The sequence below is a fragment of the Panthera tigris genome, chromosome B4 (assembly GCF_018350195.1).
Source record: "Panthera tigris isolate Pti1 chromosome B4, P.tigris_Pti1_mat1.1, whole genome shotgun sequence".
NCBI classification, from domain to species: Eukaryota; Metazoa; Chordata; class Mammalia; order Carnivora; family Felidae; genus Panthera; species Panthera tigris.
Window position 1 is genome coordinate 117,686,533 of NC_056666.1, and position 14,201 is coordinate 117,700,733.

The 14,201-nt window shown below is 42.8% G+C and overlaps 1 long non-coding RNA gene across 10 annotated transcripts in view; it reads right to left on the bottom strand.

Moving 5' to 3' along the window:
- Positions 1-14,201, bottom strand: part of LOC122240139 — a 102,512-nt gene that overhangs the window by 82,806 nt on the left and 5,505 nt on the right. For 2 of the 10 annotated variants that reach the window (XR_006219493.1, XR_006219494.1), the window contains exon 2: positions 403-484. The exons of the other annotated variants lie outside the window; for them this stretch is intronic. This is a non-coding gene — a long non-coding RNA (uncharacterized LOC122240139). The remainder of the gene's footprint in view (positions 1-402; positions 485-14,201) is intronic. 10 annotated transcript variants of the gene reach the window in all.

Sequence of the window (14,201 nt, forward strand, 5' to 3'; positions counted from 1 at the left end):
CGCCGCGACCTCTCTTCCCCCTGTCACAGAGCATCAGACAGGTAGGTTTGAAGCAGCAGGAGCAGCCTGACCTAATCAAACGCTCTCCAGACCATTCCTAGGAAAGCCGCCAGCTTTGGCTCGCAGGGGTCAGCGGCCACTGTGAGCGGCATTGCTGTCACCCGCTCTCGACTCAGTATGATCCTTGACTCTCTCATGCTGTCAACCGCATCCTACTGTTCTCCGTGCCTGTGTGAGAAAGGATATACCTAAAGGCACAGGCCAGTAGGACCAGGCTGTAAGTTGGAGGCCCAGATTCAGGGGAAGGTTCAGGATAAGCCTCCTCCCTCATGCACCTGTTTCCCCCTCCCCACAGGTGGGCCCACTGTTGCCCTGAATTCCCCCATTCATCCCATTACTCACCACCTCTAACAGGCTGTCAGGGTCCCAGGTTTCTCTCTGCAAGGTGCTCTCCAATACTGTTTGTCTAACGTCACCTGTGAACCTCCCCACCCCAGGCATCGACCGTTACTTCATATTTTACAAAAAACGGTGTAAGTTCAGCACTCCATAAATATAAAATGGTGAATAGCAAATTTCCCCCATACCGAAGCCATTTCATTTTCTTCAGCAAAACGGTTCCTTTTATTTCTATGCAGAAAGCCCAATGAGGGAAATTTCTTCATTGCTCAGACAGCTACAAAATGTGATCACATTTTTTCCCCACAGCTAATGTGCTCTTATGTATAAAATTTAAATTTGAAAGTCTGAGCAGATGGCCTATAAAGTTCTTGTTTTCCCTCTGAATTTAATTTCTTCCTGCTTATAGTGGGGTTTTTTAAATCATTTGAAAAGGAACAATAAAATGTTTCTATAAATTGTAATAATCATTATCTTGACGATTGTTCTCTACCAAAGGTATCCCAAAGGAAAACCCGGATGCTTGACATTGGGTCTGGAATCTTATCTGCCCTGTCTTGTTCTCAACATTAATCGGCACCATAAAACTCTGCCAGTTGGGCCCTGTGCGTCTCAGAATTGGTCATCATTCTTACTCGAAAGAGGCAGAAGTTTACCTTATCTTAGAGAACAAAAGGTCAGGGATGAAATGACCTAAGAAAATTAGCCAGATACAAAAATACAACTGGAATGTTTAGTCTCTTTTAGAAAATACTGTTTTCGAGTGCCTTAAGAGCCATTTCATTTCATTTCATTTCATTCAGAGCCATTAATGAGCTAATTATCTTTTTACTAAAGGAGACCCGTAGGACTTCAACTTAGCAATACTTAGTTGGTCATCAGTTTGGGTGATTATATGTAACAAAGTTGTGTTGTTTTTCAAGCTGTTCTGTCATTCAGATTCTCCCCCAACTTCCCACGGTTGAAAGAAGCGGGATTGACCCGCTGTGGTTTCAGGTTCATATAAGGAAAATATCCCTAGTGTCACTTGCACGCGGTGGTGGTCTCTTACCTTTTATTCCTGCTGTTTACTACATTCAAAGGTGCCTACTATAGGAAGGTTAACTAAGTAGATAAAATGCAGGGATTGACATCACATTTGCAGCCCAATACTATTCTGCAGGTTGAATTCATTGACATGAGCCTGCCCTTAGAATTTGCAGGGCTCAGGCGTGACAATACAAACAGAAGCCTACTACTCTATGTCCATATATTTAAAAGTTATCAATCGAGCTTACACAGGTGAAATAAAATACATTCTATCTGTCCACTTTGAAAAATAGATCTTGTCATATGGTCCTATCTTAGTATGAAAAATTGAAGGCCAGCTTCAGATTTAAACTCTTGGATCACCATGAGCTGTACCTGAATGTGGCAGCCCATGGAGTGTCAGCACCGGGCTGCTATTCACCACTGTCTCTTCAGGCCCCAACTCCACCTACACTCATCTCTTGGGTCACATTTCCAGGCTACATCTCTACCTTTTTCCTCCCCTCCCCACAAACAACGGCCCCTTGGCTACCCTCCAGGCCTAAAGACACAAACACTAGGATAGTCTCCCCTTGGGAGAACAGGGAAGAGCGTCTTCCCTTGGAAGAGGACCTTGCGGGTTCTGGTTGTGGGCTCAGGACCATTGGGATAAGCAATTAGAGAGTCACAGATATGAAGAATATGGTCTAGTAGGTGTGGAGAAGGGAAATCCCCAAGTAGAATCCTACCTAACTGCCATGTCATGTTCATAGTCATCTACTAAGATGATCAAACCTTGGACTCTCTATCCCAACAGTAGGACGATAGGCACTGGAGACCCAAGGCAGGGGTCCCTCTAAGAACAGAACTGCCTGTTGTCATAGCATTATGAACCAGACCAGCAGTACTTATGTGATAAACATTTACTAGGCACTGAGAATTACCATTGGCAAGAGATCCTATTATATGCCATAAGGAAGACCAACATATATGAGATTTGGTCTCTGTCCCCAAAGAACTTATAGTCTAGTTGAGAAGATCACAAACACAGAAACAGTTGTTTCTGTGAAACAACTAAAGGCCCTAATGAAAACCCTAAGGGCCAAAGATGTATAAGCCAAGTCAATGGTGTGTTCTTCCCCAAAAGTAGTTCAGACTAACAAGTATTAAGTAAACCAGCTTTCTTTAGCCACTTAGATAAAATGTTCTACCTTTCTAAATCAGCCTTCATGACACTCCTCAAAAGAAGCTTAGTATTATCGTATGGAACACTCTGGAAATGAACAGGTTAAGATTTGGCTTCCATTCCTTAGCAAATCTGATGCAGGCAGGATTAGAAGTAGAAAGATTTAGCTCCCAGTTCAGCACATTGTGTGCCAACCCATCTGCCCACATCAGTGTCTATTTAAAAGTGAAGCCAATCAGACTAGCCCCATCTTCACCTGTCCTACTGATCGCCCATAGCAAGGGAGGAACAGAAAGCCCACAAGTTGGTTTGGAAAATTGAGTCTCTGTGCAATTTCCAGTCGTGTCTCTGCTTAGAGGCACACAGCCAACAAAGCCATCAATCTGGCAGTTTTTTAACGCTGACCCAGTATATATTTGCTAGGCCATTTGCGCCATCTGCCATGCAAATGTCAGTTAAGGAAATAGCAGAGAGTTGTGGGAATACCAGGGTTAAAATGCCATTTAGCAGGAATGCACCAGTTCCAGTCGCAATCGCCCACTGGAGAACAAAGAGCTGGGAGAGCCAAGGGCAATAAAAAGAGAACAGAGGTGTAACAGACCAAGGCTCTCAGCCTTGCTTTCTCTCCACTCCCGGATCGTTTCATTATGACACCTTCAGAAACATGGAGCCTCGTTACTGACAAGGTCAGTAAATGCTCATGCAGCAATAATATATATATATATATATATATATATATATATATATATATATAATTATCTTTAAAATGTATATATAGACATGCATATATAACATTTTATATATATGCATATATAAAAAATTTTAAGGGGCACAAAGGCACTCATGGCTACATGTCCCTAACATAGCTCCCCCATTCTCCCGAATAGGGCCCATATATTAGCAATACTTATAACCATCTATGGAGCCCTTACCATAATATGCTGTGTACCAAATTAGCTGCCAATTATTTATTTCTCTAATGTTTACATCACTAAAAAGTTGATATTTTCTACAGTTTTAGAGATGCAACAAGCAAGGCTCAGAGAAGTATTCTTTTAAAGCCCAACAACACACAGCTTGTAAATGGAAGACCTAAATTTCAAATCAGCTCCTCCCTCTCAATACTCATGTCCCTCGTACCATAGCCACTCCCGTGGGTGTGCAAACTTGTTTATACATAATTAAACGGAGAATGTATACTATTTTGTGTTCAGTTTTGTTCAGTGAATGTCGTAAATATTTCTCATGTTTTTATAAAGCTTTCGTGTTTGTCATTTTTAACAGGTGGACAGTAATCCATCTGGTGATTTACATTAGTATATGAAACACTATATTTAAACTGGCTGCCTTTCGGTGTGTGTGTGTCCGTCCATGTGTCCTAACTCTTTTTCTCTTATAATTGATACTACAAGGAACATGTTGGTTCATACGTTTTTTGCTTCTGTTGTATTATTTCCTTAGGATAAATTTCCAGTAGTAGATTACTGGGTCAAACAGTATCACCATTTTAATGGCACCTGGTACATAATTATCATATTTATTTTCAAAACTATTCCATCAAAAACATGTGAGAGTTTCAACTCACAACAGCTTACAACTTACAACTTACAACAACCACACCAGCACTGGGTGTTTCATTAGCCTTTCTTTTTTGCTAATATATTAAATTTCACATGGCACCTCAAGCTTGCTTTGGCTTTCATTTTATATTCCAAAATAGTGATGGGTATTTCCCCCCATCTACTTGGTTACTGCTCTTACGTTGTCTCGTATAGCTGTTCTCTCTACTTACCCCACCTATCTCGAGGTGCTTTGTATAAATGTGGATGTACTTTTTATGTCAAGGAACTATTACCCCTTTGCCTTATTTTCTTTATTCTTGGAGAAATGTCTGAAAAGGAAATGCTAACTTGACATATAAAATGCCAGTGACAAATCCTTCTTCAGAATGATGTCTAAAACTAAAATAATCAAGAGGTAGCAGTATGAGCAAGTTATTTGAAAATATGTAGGTAAATATCATGAGAGACAGCTGAAAAGGCTTTAAAGAGGTAGCTTGTGGGGGGCAAGGGGTGGGAACTGTGCAGGGAGCTGATCTTTCTCATAAGTCTTGCAGAACTGTTTGACTTTTTACGTGGCAATTACAACTGATGAAAAAAGAAAATAAAATTTATAAATTCTTCTCAGCAAATGAACTGGAGGCTCACATAATGCTCTGTGCCCTTGCTTGAGAAAATCTTCCAATTAAGCTTTCTTTTCTCAAAAATTAACTTATGTTTTGCATCTCCCTCCCATTGCTCACAGCCTTAAGATGCTAAGAGGAAGGGACAAAATCTGGCCAAATTGTGTTCAAGGTTGCTACCAGAGTCATGTCTTTCTCAATTGCAGATTCTCATTATTTCCCTTTTTTATGTACTTTGCATACGCTTAATTAGAGCTCCTACAATGCAGTGGGGATCTATAACAGGAGGGGGTCCTCTCTCTAGAGAAAAATTGATGCTCATTAACAAAAGAGAAACGGATCTCCAAATTAATTTTGTCTTGAGAACCTAGGATTCAAAAACATGTGAGCAGTGCTCTGTCACTCTACTCTCTTATAGGAGCAAGTCAAAATTACCTGAGATGAATCACGTCCCTTAAAACCACACTGATTACTAGACCCAGACCACCCAAGTTGGATCTTCACTCTGCCACTGAAGTGTATGACCTTGGCAACTTATTTAACCTTTTCTCATCTCAGTTTTCTTATCTGTAAAATGGAAAAAATAACAATACTTTTCTCATAGCTTTTATAAAAATTTCATTTGTAAATCCATTTAAAGGGCTTAGAACAATGCCTGTTACAGAACAATAACTCAATAAATGTTTTTAAATAGTATTATCTTTGTTATTATTCTCATTTTGCCAGTTTATTCTGGTGTGTAGGAAACTTTGTCCGGGATCATGCAGCATAGCGTAACTGTGAATAGAGATTTGCATTGAATTAAAAATCAGACACATTTAGATACCAACTTTGACTCTGCTATTTAACAGCTGTGCAGCTCTGTATAAAACATTGATTTCCTCATTATACATTGGATCCTGATACCTCGTTCATAGCATTGACTGGAAGATCAAATAAGACAATGTATCACAAACCTGCTCTTCCCATTTTTGCCAGGATGTGTTGCTCAAATGGACAGAGAGAGCGGGGGCACAGGAAGAATTACAGCAGTTACCTGAGATGGTTGGAGCTGAAACTTCTCTTGCCCTAATGGCACCAATTGCTGGTGATTGGTGGGAGAGCAGTGGGAGCAGAGAGGGCTATTGAATATATGTTCATTACTTAACACACAATTATTGTTGAGCCAGGTGCTGTGCTAGGAGATAAATCAGGTCACTGCCCTCAATGAGCTCAGTGCAGAGCAGGAAACAAAGACAAACATAATTAGAATACCATGTTCTAAGTACAAGAATAGACCTATACAGATGGCTACATAAAGGAGAGGTGCCTAGGGTGAGGGGAAGCTGCTTGGAAGGGATGTGTATTAGTAATCTTTTGCTGTGTAACAAATTAGTCCAAAATTTAGCGGCTTAACACAGCACACATATATAAACACATCACTTGAGTGGGTCAGAAATCCAGGCATGGTGTAGCTAGGTCTCTGTTTCATGGTTTCTCGTAAGTCTACAATCGAGGTGTTAGTCCAGGTATGCAGCCTCATCTGAAAGCTCTACTGGGGAGAAGATTCACTTTCAAGCTCTGTGGCTGTTGGCAGAATTCATTTCTGTGTGCACTATTGGACTGAGGACACTAATTCTTCCCTGTTGGCTGGAAGCTGTCCTTGGTTCCTTGCCATGTGGACCTCTCCAGCATAGCAACTTAGCAGCTTGCTTCACCAAAACACGCAAGCCAGGAAGACAAAAGAGAGAGCCTACTTGCAAGGTGGACATCATAATTACCATGGAAGTGACACCCCATCATTTTTGCCATACTAATAATCCCATTACTTTTGCCAGTCCTGGGCAAGTCACTAAGTTCAGCCCATTCTCAAGGGGAGGAGATTATAGAAGGGCATAAATACTAGGAAGCAGAGGCCATGGGAGCCCTTATTAGAAGTCAGCCTACCCCAAAAGAACTCCTGAACTGATACTTAAAGCAGAAGGAGTCAATATGAGTCTGTGTGGGAAGAAAGTAGAAGGTTGCAGAAAAGACAGAGCAAGCAAACAAGAAAAAGGGGGGAAAGATAAATAAGTTATCTTATTTCTTAAGATGTTATCTTAGAGGAAAAGAATGGGGAAAAAGAGGCTCTTAAATAATGGAAGGAAATTTGACAATGGATATAGATTAAGGGAAGAATTGGGGTGAATTTTGAAAGGAAAAACAGAGACTATTAGTCTTACCTGTGGAGTAGTTTGAAAGCCACACTGCTGATGAGGGTTATTTTCTTAAATTTATTTTGAATTAGTAAGTGGATAGGAGGTCAGAGTGACAGAGGTGGGCATGTGCTGAAGCAAGGGTGGCAGTCACAGTTTGTTCCCTCAGCTTTTTATTTTTATTTATTCAATAAATAGACCTCTTCCTTAGACTACACTCTGATGGCCATTTAATTAGTTAATTAATCACTTAATGCCAGTCATGATACTTTTGCTGTGTCCCTTTAGTTTTTAGTGTACCCTATGTTCTCATGTCCTTATTGATCCCCTGATGTACTTGTAAAAGGAAAACTTGCAAAGAATCACTAGAATTTGACATTCTCGCTGGTCCTCATTATCCCAGCCAAGATTTAAGTTATAATGAGGAAGAATTGAACTTCGGGGTTCCATTTGGTCACTCTCTTCTGCCTCAATATCCATGGCTATACAATGGGAATAACAGGACCCACCACCCCTATCTTTTCTGGTTGATGTCAATATTGAATGAGATAATGTAGTAAATACAGTTTTTAATTTTTATCATATATATAATATACAAGAAAGTAATTCACTCCACAAATGGTTATTGAGTGTACTGCACAAGACACAATGGAAATGTCTAGAATAGAACCCAGTCCTTATGTGTGAGCAGTTAACAGTAGTAAGAGAGAGAGAGATTTCAACATATCCTTAGAATACGATTTCCTCAATGTGATAATGGAGACTTATACAAAGGCCATTAAGGCCATGGACAAATTTATCACATTGTATTTTAAATATTTGTTCTACTTTCGTGAGGTCACACAACAACATTTAGCAAATACTACTGAGCATCTGTTTGTGTGGATGTGGCATAATGTGGTAGTTAAGCACATGGACTCTGAAGAGAGCCCGCCTTAGTTCAAGTCCTGGCTATGATCCTTACCAACCGTGTGAAGTTGGTCGAGTTACTTAACCATGTTATACCTCAGTTTCCCCTTTTGTAAAACGTGGATGATAATAGTAGATCTCACAGAGGTGTTGCAAAAATTAAACAAGTTAGTATAAACAAAGTTCTTAGAACAGTGCATGGCATGTAGTATGCACAGCCCAAGTGTTTGCTTTTGTAACTTTAGGCAAAGACATATGCGAGGCCCAAAGGATCTAACACCAAAAAGAAGAATATAGTCCCTGCCTTCCAGTAACTTTGAGCTTATTGGATGAGTCCCATGCTCCTTCCACCCCAAATCATTCAGGCCAGGAACCTGGAAGTTACCTGAGACGGGTTGCTCTTCCTCAGTTCCACCACTACACACCCAGCTCTCATAATTGATCACTGAGTCAGATCATCCAAAGATCTCTTATCTGTTCCCTCCTCCCCAGCCCCAGTCCCAGTGACTTCCAGTAACCCATCTTCCCTCACCTATACCAGTGCCTCCTCTGTGCTTCTGGCAGCATGTCAATCTGAGCATCTATACCTTTCATTGAAAACTCTACAGTGTTTCCCTACTGATTCCTGGAACGAATTCAAATTCCACAACGAGACCTTTCATAATCTCCTCCTTGCACACCTCAATACTTGCCCAAAGACTAGGTTGTGTAGTGGTTAAAGACACAGACTCAGGGGCCAGACAATTGGGATCCAGTTCCACCATTTACAAGCTATACAACCTCAGTCAAGTTATCTAACTTCTCTGAGTTTCTGCCTGTCTTAATGGTGATAATATCTATCTCTTGGGGTTTTTGTAAGGATTCTATGATTTAACATACATAAAGTACCCTGGCATGGATTAAGCATTATCTAAATGTTAGCAGTGATCATTCTGCCTTGAGTCTTACCTTGAGTCACTCTTCCTTCACTCCTCCATCCCATTGCAGCTATACAGAACCATTGTTCATTCCCTACACAATCTCTTATCTGCCTGCTTCTCCCATTCCTCTTATCACCCCATGTGGGGCACACACCTTAGGGTGACCCCCAATGAGTTGCTCCTTGTGTTCATGCCTTTGTATAATCTCTTCTCCTTAGGTGCAGGTAAGACCTGTGATTTACTTCTAAACAATAGAGTATGTCAAAGGTGATGGAATGTCCTTTCATGATTTTGTTACATTACATAAGACTCTCTTAGCAGACTAGACTAGAGACTATCCTTGTTGGCTTAATGAAGTAAGAAGTCATGTAGGAGAAGACCACATAGCTAGGAACTTCTGGCAGCCTCTAAAAATGAAAGCTGTCTTCTAGGACCTGAGGACAGCCTCTGTCTAATAGCCAGCAAAACTATGGGGCCCTCAGTCAGACAACCATGAGACAATGAAAGCCAACAACAACGTGAATGAGCTTCAAAATAGATTATTCCCCAGTCAAGCCTGTAGATGAGAATGCAGCCCACCCAATATCCTGAATTTAGCTTTGTGTGACCTTGAGCAGAGAACCAAGCTCACCTACACCCAGACGCCTGACCTACAGCAACTATGAGATAATAAGTGTTTATTGTTTTAAACTACTACAAAGTGGTAATTTGTTACATGGAGACAGAAAACTAATATATTCCCAATCCTGTTCGCTTGTAGAATCCTACTCAAACTTCTATCTAAGTGTTATCTGCCTAACCCAATGCTCCCATGCACAGATAGACTCTCCCTCCTCATACCCCCATTGTACCTTTTGCACCCTTCCATAACAGAACAGTTGCATTGCATTATTACTGTTTATTAAACTCTAAGTCCTTAAGAGTCCTTCATTTTGTTCATCTTTAAATTGCAAGTTTCTGAGATACAATGCCAACTTTGTAGGAGAGAGGAAGAGAGAAAATGGGGTGGGGGGAAGACAACAAAAAGAAAGAAAGGGAAGATAGCAGGGCAACTAGATGCTCAATAAATAAATAAACAGTATTTTGATTATTTTCTTCTCAAGTCTATAGAGCTCTACAGAGATACTTTCATTTCACTCTTAAAGGCATCTCAAAAACTGAGGCTTTTATCATAACAGAAGATATTGAATTATCACTAACTTAGATTGCAAGCAAAATAAAAACAGAAAACAGCATTTAGAGAAAAAGATGATACACTGAGGAAAATTATTTTTATTTACTTTTATTTTTAAAAGAAAAACCTTGGCAGAATAAAGTCCAAATATTAGATTAAGAAGTGATAGGGGCAATTTTTCCAGTAGGCCAAATGCTTGAAATGCATATTGAAATAGGCCAATTGATGGGAAACATAGATACAACTCAACCAACTTGGAAAAGATGTCATTTAACTTCATTCAACAGTTATTAACAATAGAAGAGCTGGTAGATTCTCAATCTCTCAAAATTTTTGTGAAAAAAACAAGGTAGAAGTATTTAATTTCCTTGAAGGAAAAGGAAAACAGTTAAATGACCACTTCTTTTTCTAGGATCCTTGTTACTTTGGAGCTCAAGACATTTATTCTTATGTACATACTTACTGTGTACTGTGTGTGTCATGCTGTGTCCAAGAAGAAACAAAAGCAAAAGCCGTCCACTATGGTTTAAAAATAAATATAGTAGGGGCGCCTGGGTGGGTCAGTCAGTTAAGCGTCCAACTCTTGATTTCAGCTCGGGTCATGGTCTCACGGCTCATGAGATTGAGCCCTGAGTGGGGCTCTGTTCTGACAGGGCAGATCTTGCTTGAGATTCTCTCTCTCTCTCTCTCTCTCTCTCTCTCTCTGCCCCTCCCCTGCTCGTGCTCTCTCTCTCCAAATAAACATTAAAATATATATATTAAATTTGGTCCAACCATAATTTAGCCACAGGTAAAGCCTGAATTTTTCCTGGTGTCTGTTTTCTGCACATCACAGCCACTGCAGGCAGGCAAATAGACAATCCAGCTGCTGATGTGGTAGGGTCCCTTCCTAAGAAATGTGGTGAAAACCTCAAGACAAGGGAAGGCAACCTGGCTATGTGCACGTGTGCACTATTCCTCACGACTCTGCAATGCAGACTGCACATTCAGACTGTATGTTACCATATATGGAGACAAAGGGGCAAAAATTGTACAAAAGGCAACCTGACCACTGTGCTCAAGTCTCAGCCTTTTGGGGTCTTAGCCCACTGAGCCTGAGCTGGCATGAATAAAGCTGCCTCCTGGAAAGAAAAGACTCAGTGTCCCCCGCTCTCTCTGTGTGACACATCACTACATTTTGTGGGGACATCGCCCGGGAGGCAGGGACGGTGTTTTACCTCCCTTGTCACCAAGCACGAACCTCAGGGCACTGGGAGAGGCAACCTTGACTGGCGCTGGCAGACCGCTTGGTCCATAGGAGATTAGCGCCTCCCAGCACACTGGGGCGAGGGCCCCAGATCCACAAAGGAAGCTGGTGAGGCCCAGGAACCAGCTCAGAGAACATCGCCCATCAGACTGGTAAGAACCCAGGTTCATTTTGGTAGACCTGCCCCTAAGAGGCAGAAGGGGAGCCTGATCACCTCCCAGAGTTGCCCGGGTAGTTCCATAAGGAATGAAACCACAACTCTAAGATACCAGGCACTGGGCAGCAGGTTGGAGTCACTGTGTGACTGTGTGTAAATGAGACGGACAGAGGAAGTTTTCTGACCCTGACCCATTAAATGGGTCAAAGTGAATTCTGAGTCCCAGTCTGTGGTTCCGTGGCAACCTCATATGGCTTAGGGCGGCGTCAGACTTCCTCAGGAGTCTGACCTGGGTCAGCGCTTGATACTGAACCCACCAATGCTAAGTGGCGCCTGAAATATCTCTGAGAGGAGAGCAGCCGAAAATGGACAAAGCAAGTGTGTGTCCTCTCCAAATTAGTCCCTTCTTTCCCTTTTCTCCTCTCTTGTGCATGAAAGTTGTCCATTATGGGGAGGAAATGGGTGGAAAGCAGAGTAAACGACTCCCGTAGAGTGTATTCTGAGGAATTTCAAAAAGGGATATTCAGGAGATTACAGTGTGAAATTAACTTCCGGAAAGCTCTGGACATTCTATGAAATTGATTAGCCACCGTTTGGGGTGGGCTGGCCCTCTGAGGGCTCACTTGATAGGGAACTAGTTGGTCCAGTATTCAAGGTCATTGTGGGGGATCCAGGCCACCCCCAACCAATTTCTTCACATTGAATGTTGGCAAGACCTAGTCCTATCCCAGTCGCCTTGGCTAAAAGTCTGTATTAAAGAGAACTATAAAATTACGATGGCTCGCATCATGGCATCCTCCAAATGCTGGCCAAAAACTGAAAAACCCATACTGTTGGGAGAGCCTGAGGGGACCCCACTGCCATATGCCCCCACTATACCCCTTACTGCCACCTGTGCCTCCAGCCATCCCAGCTGCTGAAACCCCACAGGAGTCTGCCCCTAGTCCTGACACCTCACCACCTCTAGCACCACCGGCTTCTCTGGATGTGACCAGCTCAACTGGACCACCCGTCCTAACCCCATATATCCCTCCTAGAGGGCGATTAGAAGATCAGGCCGGCGGAGACAGTCCCTCCCTGCAGCAACACTGGGGACCCCTACAGATGCCACTGAGGGAAATTAGGGGACCCATCTATGATGATCAGGAAGGCCAGATCCGAGGATACCAGCACGTTTTGTGTACCAACCCTTTACCACTATGGACCTCCTAAATTGGAAGCACCACACTCCCTCCTGTACAGAGAAGCCCCAGGCTATGACTAAACTAATGCAGTCCATAATTCAAACCCATAAACCTACCTGCATGGACTGCTGCCAACTCCTCCTGACCCTCAAATTACCCAGGTGGCCCTAGCATGGTTAGAGGAGAATGGCCCGGCTGCGACGCTTATGCTCGGGCTCACTTCCCTGGAGAGGACCCCAAATGGGACCCAAATGACTCATGTGTAGATGGAGGGCTGGTGAGTACTAACCAGTATCAAGAAGCCCTTCTAAATGGCATGCAGGAAGCGGGGGGGGTGTGCCAAAGGCCCAAATCTGTCAAAAGAAAGTCAAGTACCTTAGCTTTCACCTCTCCCAGGGGCAGTGCCAACTCGGCCCAGAGAAAACACAGGCCATTTGTTTGATCCTGGTCCTGTTGACCTGACATTAGGTTTGGGAGTTTTTCAGGGCTGCAGGTTTCTGTAGAATCCAGTTACCTAACTTCTCAGTCTTGGCAAAACCCCTTTATGAGGCCACAGAGTAGGGAGGGCAGGAACCTCTAGTTATGGGAGCAAGCACAGCAAAAGGCCTTTGAAGAGATCAAATGGGCCCTCACCAACGTGCCTGGTCTGGGGCTCCCAGACATGTCCAAGCCCTTCTTCTTGTACGTTCATGAATGTACCAGCATCATGTGAGAGTCCTAACCCAGATGTTGAGGTCCTGGCATTGTCCGGTGGCATATCTCTCCAAACAGCTTGACTTTGTTGCCCAAGGCTGGCCACCCTGCTATAGGCACTTGCAGCCACGGCCCCCTTAGTGTCTGAGGCTGACAAGTTAACTATGAGATAAGAATTGACTGTCTGAGTGCCACATTCAGTACTGACGTTAATGGACTACTGACTAACCAATGCCAGCATGGTCAGATACCAGGGAATGAATGCTATGTGAGAACCCATGCATTCACCTAGAAGTAGTGTGGACCCTAAACTCTGCAACCCTACTGCCTGTTGGGCCAGATCAACCAGATTATGACTGCATTGAAATCATGAATGAGGTGTTCTCCAGCAGACCAGACTTGAGGGACCAGCCCCTCAAGGACCCCGACACTGAGCATTTCACTGACAGTAGCAGTTTTGTGAAAGAGGGGGAATGCCTTGTGGGGTACTCTGTGGTGACCCTGAATTCTATCATTGAGGCCAAATCCCTGACAAAGGGGACTTTGGCATAGAAGGCAGAGCTCATCACATTAACCCGAGCTCTCCAACTGGTGGCAGGGATAGGTGTTAATATATATACAGACTCTAAGTATGCCTTCACCACCCTCCACGTACAGGGGGCTTTATATAAAGAGAAGGGTCTAATAAACTCAGGAGGAAAAGACATAAAGTATGGTAAGGAAATCCTTGAACTCTTACATGCTGTGTGGGCCCCTAAAGAGTGGCAGTCATGCATTGTTGGGGACATCATGGCTGCACAGGGAAACCGAAAAGCAGACCGAGAGGCAAAGCTTGCAGCTTCCAAAGGACAGCGGAATCTGCGACTTTAATGGCCACACTGTTCCCTAGTCCACTGGCAAAATGGGACCCTAATGACATAACATGAGAATACCTGGTTTAAGACTGAAAATGGAAGCTACCTCCCAGGT